This window comes from Etheostoma spectabile, chromosome 22 (genome assembly GCF_008692095.1).
Source record: "Etheostoma spectabile isolate EspeVRDwgs_2016 chromosome 22, UIUC_Espe_1.0, whole genome shotgun sequence".
Classification (NCBI taxonomy): Eukaryota; Metazoa; Chordata; class Actinopteri; order Perciformes; family Percidae; genus Etheostoma; species Etheostoma spectabile.
In genome coordinates, this window is record NC_045754.1 from 5,366,755 (window position 1) to 5,380,750 (window position 13,996).

The window sequence follows — 13,996 nt, forward strand, 5'->3', positions numbered from 1 at the left end:
TTTTCAATTTTGATGGGAAGACAACACAAGGGTTAAACGTAAACAAATGCAGTTTTTGAGCATTTGCTGAATTGACTCGTTCTGTCATTTTTCTTGTTAGTAGTCTTGCTGTCAACTCTTTACATCGACATGGCAGGCTCTCTGCAACATTATCCCAAAAAACGATTTACAATAATTATTACAACAATCACCAACTTGTCCCATTATATTCCCTTACACATTTTTAGTAGGATAATGTGCAACAAGGGAATCCCATAATGTATATATTTTTTTTTCTTAATTATCCTCTGTCAATATGTTTTCATCCAAGATTAGCCCTCCTAATTTTTGACTCATTTCACTAAGTAGATCAGTGTAATCTATATCTAAATAGACCATGCTCATTATAGAAAACATATCCAGCATAGCGGACTGGAGTCACAGTTGCTCTTTGCATTTTCAGAGGTTTAATATAATTAGTAAAGACTTTGCGCTCCTGCTCACCGATCTGGCCAATCAGATGGTAAATTTAGAGGCCATAATCACATTTGATTTGACATCAACACAGCTCTCTGGCATGAGCCCAAGTGCTGGCTGAACAGATGAAGCACAGAGTAACAGTAACAGTAGAGAAGCAGCTTTAAATTAAGCAACGTCCATCGATTTGGGTAGGGATTCAGGCTCAAACTGCCTACAGTTTACTCTTATATTTCAGCTCCATTCCTGAGTTTGCAAGCCATTAAAGCATGCAGGCTGGGGATGTGTTCTTTCTGACTATGATGAATTGCCTGCAGCTTATCAACATGAGTCGGCATATGGTGCGAGGACATGGCTTGATGGGGTGTCAATCAAAACTGTCTATGATGTGAACGCGTGCATATGAGTTTCATTGCTCATGAGTGAGAAGTAACCCCAAGATGCCTCTTAAGTAAGCATTAATTCAGCGTCAGACTATTTTGAGGTAGATTTACTGGATACAAGGCTACTGTGAGCTATCAGCAGAGGTTTGATAGGTTTAGATTTGTGCCATTTTGAAGCAAGAGATATTATTCCTATTCCCAAAAAAAACAACACAAAAACAAAACATCCTTAGGACCTTTGTCTTCTGAGTCTTATTTATTCAGTGACCTTTTTCATGTAATATAAAGCCAGACTTTTAGATAACCAGATGCACTTCTACATATAAACGTACATTTAAATAATTTTAAAATATGAGTGGTGGATGAAATGAGAGTAAAAATGAAGCATGCCCTGGGTTCTGGTAATGATCAGATATATAATCCCAAGATCACACACACAAACGTTCGTATATTCCAGATTCATTGGGGTTTGAGCATGATCTCTGATGTTTTTCAGCTGGATTACATCTTTTGTGAACAAAGCTAGTCTCTGTAGTTTTAGGAATAATTCTCGTAATTCCTGTCTGCACACAGCATATTTTGTTAAATCACAGCTTGCCTTCCCACTTGAAGAGATTTGCTGCTTTTCATTCTTCAGTATGACCACCAACTTTAAAAGAAGCAATCCATCACTTCAAACATTATTAACTTTCAACTTCTTTTTAACAAATCGGCTATATCTCTTCTTAATAGGACTTAGTGTTTTATATGATCAGCATTTCAGCTTTGATTCAGGAGGTGCAGCCTTTAACCCATGTGTCGTTTTTTTTTTGTCACTTTATTAATTTTGTGGGTGCTTTTTTCCAAAGTTATTCGATATTTCTAATGTTGTCATTTTCAGCTTATTTTGAAGGCCCATATTTTGTGATGACACAAATGAAAATGGGTCAAATTTGACCCGAGGACAACATGAGGGTTAAAAATTGAATTTCAAAAGTAAATACTTCACCAAATATGGCAGACAATATGGTGTTTTCACATGCTCCTTTAAAATGTGTTTTCTGTGGGTATGAAAAAATACAACAACGAAACGTAAATATGAATTGATCATTTGATATTTCCCAGGTGTTTTAGGTTCAGTTGGCCATCAGTGACTTGTAGACAAAGCAGGATCAATAAAAACTAAATGATGTAAAATGAAGTAAAAGGACGGCAGGTACCATTTATTATTTTCAGCTTCCTGCATATGTTGTTCCTAAATAGACATTATATGCTATTATTTACCTTTGACTTGTCACATTGTTTGCTAGGTGTCAATCTCTGTCTCCTGATAGTGTGTGACTGATGATGAGATGACATGAGAACTATGACAGCTCAAGTCTTTTATCTTTGGCTGTCTGTGAATTCTGTGTTAATTTCTGATGGAATGACTTCTTGCATTATTATTTGTATTATTTCCCATTAAAATTGTTTGTTATTCTCCATCTACTCTTTATCCTCGACCTTCCACTTCTGGGATTGCTCCGTTGCAGATGGCTATTTCGCTGAATGTCAGTCTTTTAATCCGGATGTCCGTCACGTTCAGCTTTCTCTTTGTTGGAGTTTTAATCTCTGGTGGATTCATGAGGACTAAGGTTAACTTCTCCTCAGATCTCTGCAGGGTAAATCCAGACAGCTAGCTAGACTATCTGTCCAATCTGAGTTTTCTGTTGCACGACTAAAACTACTTTTGAACGTACACATGTTCCACTAAAACAACTTCCTTCCCGGGGCTATTTTGCAGCGTCACCGTGGCTCTGTCTGGTGCTTAGCACCGCACAAGATGATTGTGATTGGTTTAAAGAAATGCCAATAAACAGAAGCACGTTCTTCTCCCATCCCGGAATGCTGTGTGGACTAGCCAGACCGTCCTACGCAGTGCTGTGGAGGAGGGTTTGACAAAGCGAGACTATTCTCCATCTAAACTTTGAATACTAGTCTAGTTTTGATCTTGTATGGAGTTCTACCATATAGGGTTAATGAAAAGGTGTATACTAATAATAAACCCATTTACTTATATATAAATAAGTCAAAATTCATTCAACATTATGTTTTTTCTGAAAAGATAAAAGGTTATTAATTGAAACCATACATGCAGATGAGGAATATTGTGAATAAGTGTGTTGTATAGACAGCGCTCATTTGATAAAAAGCTGTCAACAAATACATTCACAAGACTGGAACAAGTGCACATCGCTGCCCAGTGAATGAAAAGATCATTCCAGTCGTACAGTGTTGTCAATTTGGAGGGTGATTGCATCTCAAATTCCATTGGGCTAAGCAATTTGACATCAGGTTAGCAAATTGGTGATATGCTAGTGCTGCATGTTAAATACCAGCAGTCAGCATTTCCTTGGAAAAATGGCATGCCTGTCATACAACACATATTGTCCTGGATAGCTATGTTTTGTCATTCTAAAGGCAAATGCTGGGTGAATACCAATGTCTGTTTCCTTCAAATAAGAATAATGATGTGTGTCAAGTCTGCAATGCATCAGGCTTTCTCAGCACTTATTTTCTTTCCCCAACTATCAGATTTTGTATTTAACGGAAACAAGCATTGTGGTTATTATCCGACGTTTGTGATGTGTCCTTCACATGGCAAACTAATAATGGCTTCTTGGCATAATCCTACATACTTTGTATGTAAATATATATGCATTTAAATACGCATGCATATCTGTGTGTGTGTGTGTGTGTGTGTGTGTGTGTGTGTGTGTGTGTGTGTGTGTGTGTGTGTGTGTTTAGCAGCATGTGAGGCTAATGGGTCACCCACACATACCCTTGGAAAGGTCTGAGAAAAACAAATCACCTAATGCCAACCCCATGTGGTAAGCTTATGACAGGGGACAATAATAGAGTATTGGACATTAGGCATAAAAATGATAATGTGTTTAAATTTACAAGGTCTGAACTTTACTGTTCATCTGTTGTAATTGCAACCTAATGAATTAAAATGAGAATGAAAACTCCTTAACCCTCGTGTTGTCGCGCCGTCGACTAGGAAACTTTGTTTTCCTGGGTCCAAATTTAAAATACAAAGTCATTTTTCAATGTTTTTGGTCGTCTTTTCAACACTTTTGTCGCTTTTCCTGATGTTTTTGTTACTTTTTGTCGTTTTTGCCACTTCTCTTAAGGTTTTTTAAGCTTTTCCCAAAATTTGTCACTTTTTCCAATTCTTTTGTCACTACTTCCAAACTTTTTGTCGATTCTTTTTTGCCCTTTTTGACAATTTATTCTCCCCCATGTCTTGAAATCTTTTCTTGACATTTTTTTTCACTTTTTGCAACACTCTTTTATAATTTTTTTTGGTCTTCAAATACTATGAAATCAAATTAAAAAACCCAAATTCAATGAAAGTAGTGAACTGATCATTTATTTTACTTGTAAAGATCGTTCAACGGAACCATCCACGTTATTTTTTTTGACAATTTGGTTGAAAGAAAACTCCAATTCCTGATATAGAAGCTCGTTGGAAATGAGTCAAACTCGACCCGAGGAGATCAGGATTAAAAAAGGGTTAAAAAAGAGACCAATTAAACATATGAACCAGTCCCGTTAGGACATCATTGATCTGCTTCCTGTTTCCTCAGCTTCACTTTAAAATAAAGTTATTAAGGGCTCTGTCCTTACTTGCATTGCACTGATCAATTTGCTTCTCTACCCCTCTCGCACACTCTGGCTCTCGCTCTCTACTTTTATTGCTGCATTTGGCAAGAACAAGACTGAAAGGCATTATCAGCCTGTCACTGAAATCGATGTGGCAGATAAAGTTGGCCCTTTGAATAAGGCACTCAGGCACAGCGCGAGGGTTATAGACATTCAAAACAGGTTATAAAACATATTAATGAGTTGGCATTAACCTACTTGGTATCTGTATGTGCCTATCTGCATTTAAATTATAGACTGTTTAGGTTTTGAAATATAATTCACTAATGCTTTAATGGCAGTGATAGCGGTGTTGTACCTTTTTTTTGTTTAATTGAGTTCAGAAATGTGTCCGTAGATAATGAAAGGTGTATGAGATAATGAAGGTTACGTATCATTTTCTGGTGTAATTTGGCGTGATAGCGGCTTTATGGCTTTAAGTCATGTGATTTATTCATAATGTAATTTACAGGAAAGTATGATCTTGCTGTGAGTGACCTGCTGAAGATTTGATGAATTAAAAAAGCCCCCACTGACGATTGGATTTGGTGGAAGAATATCAACAATTGTATTGAAATCCTTCATTATAAAGAATTTTAAATTTAACAGGCAGGCCACTGCCCAACAATAGGTTAGCTAAGATAATGTCATTACACAGGAAAAGCCAGTGCAATTAGACAAACACATCACATTAGATTATATGGAGGACATCAGCCTGTTCTCATGAACCACGTTCCAAAAGCTACAAAAAGATAAGCAAACTTTTTAATAGACTACCACATTATTTGTTTTCTACTAAAAACGTATACCTGTTATGTAATTTAGGGCTTGAGGGCTTAAGGGTATGAACACCGACGTCCTAATAATGTCTTTTAACACTGATGGCTTAGAGTCAGGAACCTTCAGAGCATTTTTTTCTGACTTTTTTTTGAAGATATTCACTTCCCGTGGAAAACACAAGACCTTTATCCAGGAAATGTGTGTTTCTTGGGAGCGTTTCCTAAACTTAGCGAGTTGTTTCGGTGCCTAAACTTAACTGTAATCTTCGCTGAAATGGCCGGCAGCTCGCAATGCTCTATACCCGAGTCACAGTCACCTATTCTCGGGTAACTGAACTACCAACTACCGCTGATTTGACGGAGCACCATGCGGAGGTCTGTAGCTGGCGGCAGGAAGCTCTGTAGCGGCTTAAACAGCTAGCAACCGCTGGGTTGTAGCATGGAGCTCTGTAGCCGAGGTCAGGTGACCAGCCAGCGGTCTCCTAGTTTTTGTTTGATATCATACATTTTAGTGGGCATAACTTTTTGTACTATATCCTACAAACCTGTTCATGAGAAATTCATATGTAAAAAAAAATCTGTACTTTTTTTCTGGTTAACTTTAAGCACTCACTTACTGAAAGATAATGGTCTTGGTTAAATAATTTGCAAAATGTTGTCAATGAAGGTAAAACCAGCACGTTGCACGCAAATACATCTATTTGTGCAAGATAGAGAGTGTGTGGGAGTTTGTTTTGACTTACCTGTCCCTCTCCTACGCAACTGTCTCATGAAATAGACGTGCAAAGTATTTTTCTATTTTTTAATGAATAATGAAAAGAGGCCAAAAGTGATTTGAAACATGATAAATGACTTGTTAACATCATGAAAATTTTTAAAAATCTGCTTCTACACTCAAAACAATCTTTTCTTTAATACGTGTCTCAGAACTTTGTCTCAATTTGTTCTGTCAATTCTGGAGAAAATGACTGGAAGTTCAAAATAAGTTCAAAACAACTCAAAAACGTAAATTAGTGTAAATGGATTTCACAGTTGGTGCATCTGATCACGTATGTGTTTTAAGATAATTTCATAATGGTGGCTGGATACCTGCTTTTTAACAAGTTTCTGCTTTCATCATAACACAATGAGCCTACTCTGCGCCTACTCTACAATTATTTTCTTTTTTTAAGCATCTACTTTTCTCTCTGCCAGCTTGTTACTATATATAGATATATATATATATCTATATATATAACCTCTGTGTACAAACAAACTCTTCAACAGATCTCAGTGGCACCGGCAACGGGTGTTTGGGAATTTGTGTCAAAACTGTGAATCCTTTGTGCATTTTTAAAATTGAGCAGAACAAGGAAAAACATGATGGCCTTGTTCATAGTATAAATCCAAAAGAATGCCTAGAAACACACATTTATGTTATCATCTTTAAAGTGTTGATTTCCATTGAAGAGCATTGGCTTTTCTTTGTAGAGTCCACACTATATGAAGAAGCCGGCAAGTAAAGAATTAGTGAAAAGTAAGGGCGGGAATCACCAGAGGCCTCACGATACGATATCATCCCGGTACTTATGTCACGATACAATACTATTGCCAATTTATTGCGATATATTGAATTTTATCCCCTTTTTTCTAACTTCAACTTTTTCCCCAATTTCAAATGATGTCCTGAAGAGGAAACTTAGTCAACATCTGTTTTATCTAAAAAGACACATTTCTCTGTTTGTTATCTCACTTCAATTTTATTGCTGCAAAATGGGATTGTCAAGCAGACAAACTGACCAACACACACTGCACACGTGTAATAAAAGATCGATACTTGGAGTCTGTCAATCGATACAGTATTGCCACAGAAAATATCACAATGATTGATCGATCGATTTCCCCACCCCTACTGAAAAAGGGGCTACAGCAGTCGGTTTGATGAGAGGATCCAAGGTACAGAAAATTGGGGTTTATGGCACCGAGGCTGGTTTTCAACCCGAGGCCTGAGGTCACACGCGTATTGAAGCATTGTAATTTATTTTACTTTTGCCTGTTCGTACACCAGAGTTTGTCACAAATGCAGAGTTAGTAACGCCGATGGGGAGGATAGATACTTATTAGATTAAAGGCCTGATCCCATGTACTGGCTTGTGAGACTGTGCAGTCAGCAAACCGATGATAGTAGTTATTTCCAGACATTAAACAGGAACAGTGTTTGATTCCAAAATGCATAAACAAAATGTAATGCATTTGTAATTATACATTCAATCATTTGATTACATTGTTAAATTTTAAAAAAAAAACATGTCTTGGTATATTCCTCCCTTTGTTCACAGACATCATTTAAAAAATGATTGAAATTCATTAATTCCTTTTTTGATTTAAAAAGAAAGTTTTCTTTCTTTTTGTATGACGAACAGCATCGTCACCATCAATGGCAAAAGCATAAAAACTCTGAAAACTGATCCATGAAATAATTTGCAATGATGCCTTTGTGATCCAACCACATGCAGTGCATCAGATACAATGCTTTACATCGCTCGAGCTCTGCTGTGTTTATTCTGTGAATGTACAGAGGTGTACGCACCGGCGGGCTGTCTCCTCTGATCAGTCAGCTGAATGCACAGGGCTACAGCAGGAATTCAGGATGTTGTAGAGTCCATGCAGAGTACAACAAACAGTACCAGCACTGCAACCCCGAGAATATACTCTGCTCAGCAGCACCCCACTTGCTGGAAAACTCAGAGAACATATACACTTCCTCCTGGAAACTTTTCAACCCAAGCTAAAGAAACGTACAGAATGTGGCTCCATGCAATTCATTGTACTTCTTTATTCTATTGTCTTTGGTCCTTTGGTGCCAGGTGGTCACTGCTCGGATATTTTTGCATTCTGTGTTCCACGGATCAGTTGACAGGAAAACTATCCGCTAGCTTGAGTTTCTGTAAATGGCTCATGGCACCTACAGTACCGCGTTATCTCCGCCAATGACTTGATGTTTACGGCTTCTACTGACTACAGAAAAACTACCGGCCTGACATTTTTATGAAACTTGGTGGGAGGGAGTAGCATGGGCCAAGGTAGACCCTTTTACATTTAGTAGCAGCTTGGGGGCAGATGCATAAATTATTTTTCACTTTGTTGCCATTGCAAGGTGGCAGAGGTCTGGGCTCTCTGAGTGCTTTTCCAGCTAATATACTGTATGTTACATTTATTCCATTTCAAAAGTGAACTACAGGTGAAATCATAAGTTCAATCAACAGCATAGACTTCTTCAACATTTTTGATAATTCCTTGTTGAAGTCCACGGAAAACATTGCCAATATTCTCTGGTCAGCATGCCAGAAACCTTGCAATATTTTAAATGAGTATAATATTTAAGTTGGGAACTGTTAGTTGGACAAAACAAGAAATTAGAAAGAAAAAAAAAATCTCTGAATCTCCGACGGACATGTTTCACATGTTTTTGGACAAACAATTAACAGTAAGTACAGTGAGTGAAAAAGATAATCCATGCATTAATCAATAAAGTTGCTTGAAGATGAAGTAGTATTAAGAGCTACGAGAGCGAGTAGTGTTAAAGGCCAAAATTCCATGTAGGGAGGCTGGTTGGAGGGGGTGGATGCGTCAAACAAAACAGGACTTTCCTCCCATAGATCAGGGTCCGTGTCTCGGAAACATGATATTTTCCTAAACCTAACTGTCCAGTTCTTCTTTTACTAAATCCAACTTGCCCCGCATGTGACGGTAACATCCATTTTTTACGTACGTCCCGACCCAGAGCTTCCAAAGTGAGTAGTCACAACCAAGTGCGTGAGATAGTGTGTTTGGATATGATGCTAGAGGAGACTTTAAGCATCAATAACAACGCCAAAGGCACCTGAACGAGCATCAATATTTTACACAATGGGAGTGAAAATGGGAGTATTCACATTCATCACTTAGGTAGAAGTATAGATACTAGGGTTTAAAAAGACTTCTGTAGAAGATGAGGTATCAACTCAAGCTTTTTACTCAAGTAAGAGTGTGAAAGCACTGGTTTCAAAAGTAAAAATAATGTAAGGGGAAAAAAATAATTATCAATATGCTTTTCAAATGAGACGGCAAGTTTTGGAAAGAATTAGCTTGTGGTACTTGGGTGTGCAGAGCTTGCAACGCATTTGAAAGGAGTTGTTTTTGCATCCAACCATTTTTTAAGATTCTTCCAGGTACGGCCAGGGACGTAGAAGGGTTGGCTGGTCTCCCTGGCTACTAACCTCCTCGCCGGTGCTTGGTTGGGACATTTCCCTCGAGGACTCTTGAATCTCTGCCACGGACATCTTCGCACTACATACAGTACGTCTGCTATTTCCTTGCCTGAGATTGACGTGATTTGTGTCATGTGCAGGTGTGATGGGTCGCGTACCAACCAATAGGGTGTCGGAATGATATATGTTTATACTTCTCATCCAACCACAATCAAATTCCCTCTATCCGGGTGTCGTGATTTATCTGGATAGTTTTTTTTTTTTTAATGTTCAAACAGAAACAAGACTATTTTTTTAAATGTTAGGAGCAGTACAGATAATAGTGTGAAAATGTCAAGAGTAGAAGTAAAAAGTCTGCTGTGAAATAATTACTCCAGTAAAGCATAGGTACCCAAAATTTCTACTTAAGAAAGCTAACAGAGAATTTGTCGTTTGTTACTTGACACCTCTCGTTACGAGCATCTCCCGAAGCAACTGCAAAGAAACCTTTGGAACCCTTACTTTTGCAGCGTTCTGGAGGTTGGTTCGATGGATTCTGAGCCTATATTGTGTTACTGCAGGAGGGATTAAAAGTGTATAGGCTCCTCAGGGATTAGCGAGAGGAAAGGAACAGAGGCTGTGAGTGGCCCATTAAAATGGCAGGAAGGAGGACAAGGTTATCCATCTCATTCGTGTAATAAAGGTGCAATTGATCTGTTCCAATTACAGCGAGAGCCAAAGAACATGAGGTATTCAGGTTTGTTTTTCGTTAACACATGGGATTTAGCTTTGGATGGCGGTCACGCTCAGCCCCTCTTCCCTTTTGATAAATTGTATTAATGGACAGTGGTTGTCTGACTTATGGCTTTGGTTATTCTCACATAGTCTTCCAGCCCATTACTGTATATAGAAGTAGAGTCCGTTCTTGTACTATTATTGTACAACTTCTGGTTATACTGTAGTATTCTGTGAACCATGCAGGGGCGGAGTGGCGTAGACTTGGCTGGCGTTAGAACAGATGGAGGAATTCCACACAAAGAAACAGAGCATAATTTGGGTTTAAAAAATTAGATTTTGTTTATGTTATTGATAAATGGGGGGTTGGGCTGGTGGTGGGCCGGTGCCAACAGAATTTTCCTGGTTGATATTAGTGCCCCACTCCGCCCCTGGAACCACGTGCAGGAGCAGAAATACCAATCTGAGTCTAAGAATATCCATAAGTGCTTTTGTCGTTCAACAAACAGCAGGCATCGGGGGGGGGTTTCATGCAAACATTACATTTATTTCAGACATGGGAGCGCAAACATGTACTTATGTGATTTGATGAATAAGGGCCAAACAATGCACAGTTCCAATACATCACATGCTGTCAGACAAACTGAAGGGATTGGAGAATGGGGAAAAAAAAAATAATTGAAAATGTACTGTATTGTAAATCCGAGCTGTTATTGGCAACCAGGAAAACATTTAACAAAAACAATCTCCCTTAATCATCAGTGAAACTGATGCTTTGAAATTCAACGATTCCACAGCTGTCCTTTTTTTTTTTTCTTTGGTTACCTCCCCTTTCTCTGCTTTGCCCGCCCAGAGATTTTGGCCCACCCATGAGAGAGAGACATCATGGCTTTCAAAAGAGCAAAGTGCCAGTTGGTCCAGGCCACACCCCCAGCCTCCACCTTGCCCCCCCCCCAGACTCAGAAATGGCCCGTACTAAGGAAAGCTCATTGTGGGACTGGCTCTAGTGGCTGGAATTCTGCACCAAGGCTGAATTTTGGGAAATAGACTTCAGATCCAGTATTAGGGGACCACTAAGGTCTATATAAAAAAAAAGACTTCAGATACAGTATTAGGGGACCACTAAGGTCTACATAAAAGAGACTTCAGATACAGTATTAGGGGACCACTAAGGTCTATATAAAAGAGACTTCAGATACAGTATTAGGGGACCACTAAGGTCTATGTAAAAGAGACTTCAGATACAGTATTAGGGGACCACTAAGGTTTATTTACACCACCATGTGATGGGACCTTTTAAAGAAATACGCCAATCACAATTTCCCAAAGCCCAAACTGAAAATAACAAACTATTAACAGAGTATTTGCAAACTAATCAACCCCTGCTTCGTCTTGCTTCGTAAAAATACCAACAAAAGACAGAAAAGTTCTTTAGTCAGTTATTATACTTCTTTCCCCAGCTTTTGATTAGATAGTACAAAATTCAAACCAGTTCCCTGAATGCCTCCACACAAAGTTCCTTCCATCACATCTAATTAATTGATCATCAATGTAGCCGATCCCAACATCCAACCTCCTAACCATAACAACAGCAATACTTCACTGGTATAGAGACAGCCAAGACACTAAAGCTACACATGGAAACCAGAACCTTTATTTTTACCAGAATTTTTAGTATTATTGATTGTATGCCAAGAGCATCAGCTTTATGTTGATATTCCCTTTATGATTACATATAAGACCAGTCAGCATCAGACTAGTAAATCTTTCAAGTAATGCCCTTTTCAGACCCCCCCCCCCCCCAACACACAATCTCTGCTTGCATCAAAATTCAAAAGAAGACTGCAAGAAGACGACAGCTTTGAATATTTACTTGGATCTGAATCAGAGACTCTTTTTTTTCATGCTGTGTGAAAGGGAACAATACGATATTCTTTATGTAATGCCCACAAGACTAAGCCTACACAAAATCCCTGCTGACACTACAAACCTCACTGGCTGCACTGCTCTCCCAGATGGGACTTCCAGTAGCAGTCCTGCACGTCCACCTCTATCCCCAGCACTGGGTTAAGGTTACAACTATGTGGTTTAAATGTGCAGATGTGTGTTCCCTTAGGCTTCAGTTAAGTTCAATCAACACATCCTCACTCTCCCATTGTGACACTTAGTCATGTGCCTATTCCGTTTGTTATTCACCCTTAAAGTCTCCTATAGCGTCAGGAATTTTTGCATCCTTTGGCGTTTATTCACGCTAAAACTCTCCATTAGCTTTAAGACTCGTGACGCCACTTTTGACCCTCTGGGTTGGGACGTACTGACTGATGTGGCACAAGAACGGGACCGTTAGGTTAGGGAAAAGGTTGTGGGTGGGGTTATAAAATGTATGTTTCTTTGACACGCGGGACAAGAACAGGACATGAGCCCCGGTCTGCTCTGTTGTTCGACCCATCCACGACCCCAACCAACCTCCCTATGCGCCATTTCGGTCTTTGAAACTACTGGCTACCGTAGGCTTACAGGGCCAGTATCGCCAATACCATACCGATACAATACCAATACAATACCAATACTTTTGACCCAAAGACAACAACAGGAGGATTTGACCCCTTTCCAAAAATTTCTATATCAGAAATTTGGGTTTCTCACAAACAAATTTTCCCAAAAAGTAACATGGATAGTTCCCAACAACGCTACTCACAAGGTAAATAAATGATCAGGTCACTACTTTTAATGAATTTGGGTGTTTTTTGTCAATTTTTTAGCATTTGGAGGAAAAAACAACAACAAAAAAACTTTTTTTTTTAAAGGGTAAAAAAAAAAAATATCAAAAGTGACTAAAATGTGATCAAATGTCAAATAAAGTGACAAAAATGTGAATAAAGATGTCCAAAAAAGTAACAAAAATGTAAGTGACATTGCTTTCAAAATTGCGGGAAAAAATACACAAAAATGTCAAAAGGCTCAGAAAAAGTTGACAAACGTTGATAAAGTGACAAAATCATTGGGGGAAAGCCACAAAAGGGTAAAGAAAGAGGACCATGACCTTGATAAAAGGTTTTTTATTTGAAATTTCCGTGAGAACGGGTTGGTTCAACGGGCCTTTGGTGGAGAGGTCATGCCTTGGAGGGTTTTCTACTTGTTGTTTTTTACATTTAGGCACACTGTTGTGTGTACCTTTTTCTTACTACAAAAACTCAAATAATGAAACAAGAAATCGGAGATTGAGCTAATTTGGAGTGTTAAATTGTGAACAGTGGTCCCAGGGCAAAAAAAATAATTAAAAAAACAGATGGGTGGGTGGAGGTATGATGGGAAGATTACACGTGTACTGGACACATAGGCATTATTGGAACAGGAATCTGTTACCAGTGATCCCATCCCCCTGCAGCAAGCCCCCCACCCGACTGATAGAAATCACTAGTTCAGAGACAAGGACACGATCTCTCACGAGCTCCCCACTCACAAACACTGCGAACTATTTTCGCTGGATCGTCCAAACCAGCTATATACCACTGCCGGGATCTGAACTCTGGTCTCTGCGGTCTTGGGAATTAATCCTACCCGTGTTCCTCTCGTGCTAATGGAAGCCATAAACTCTCGATCTCAATAGAGATTCAAAGTGAAATCCTCAAGCAAATCAAGGATAAAGCGTGGGTGCCCTTATAACAAATGCCCTGCTGCATTTTAGTTTGTACTTTTCCTAGTTAATTTCCCGTCACAGTACAAAGGGCTTTACTCCAAACCTAAAGCTATGACCCGTGTTATACAC

The 13,996-nt window shown here is 38.9% G+C and overlaps 1 long non-coding RNA gene across 1 annotated transcript in view; it reads right to left on the reverse strand.

The window, feature by feature from the left end:
* The window catches only part of LOC116671929 (uncharacterized), a 16,392-nt gene extending 3,490 nt beyond the window's left edge, over positions 1-12,902 (reverse strand). The window contains exons 1-2 of the long non-coding RNA XR_004327412.1: positions 12,874-12,902; positions 8,910-8,913 (exon numbers count right to left, since the gene is read on the reverse strand). This is a non-coding gene — a long non-coding RNA (uncharacterized LOC116671929). The remainder of the gene's footprint in view (positions 1-8,909; positions 8,914-12,873) is intronic.
* Between the last annotated feature and the right edge of the window lie 1,094 nt (positions 12,903-13,996).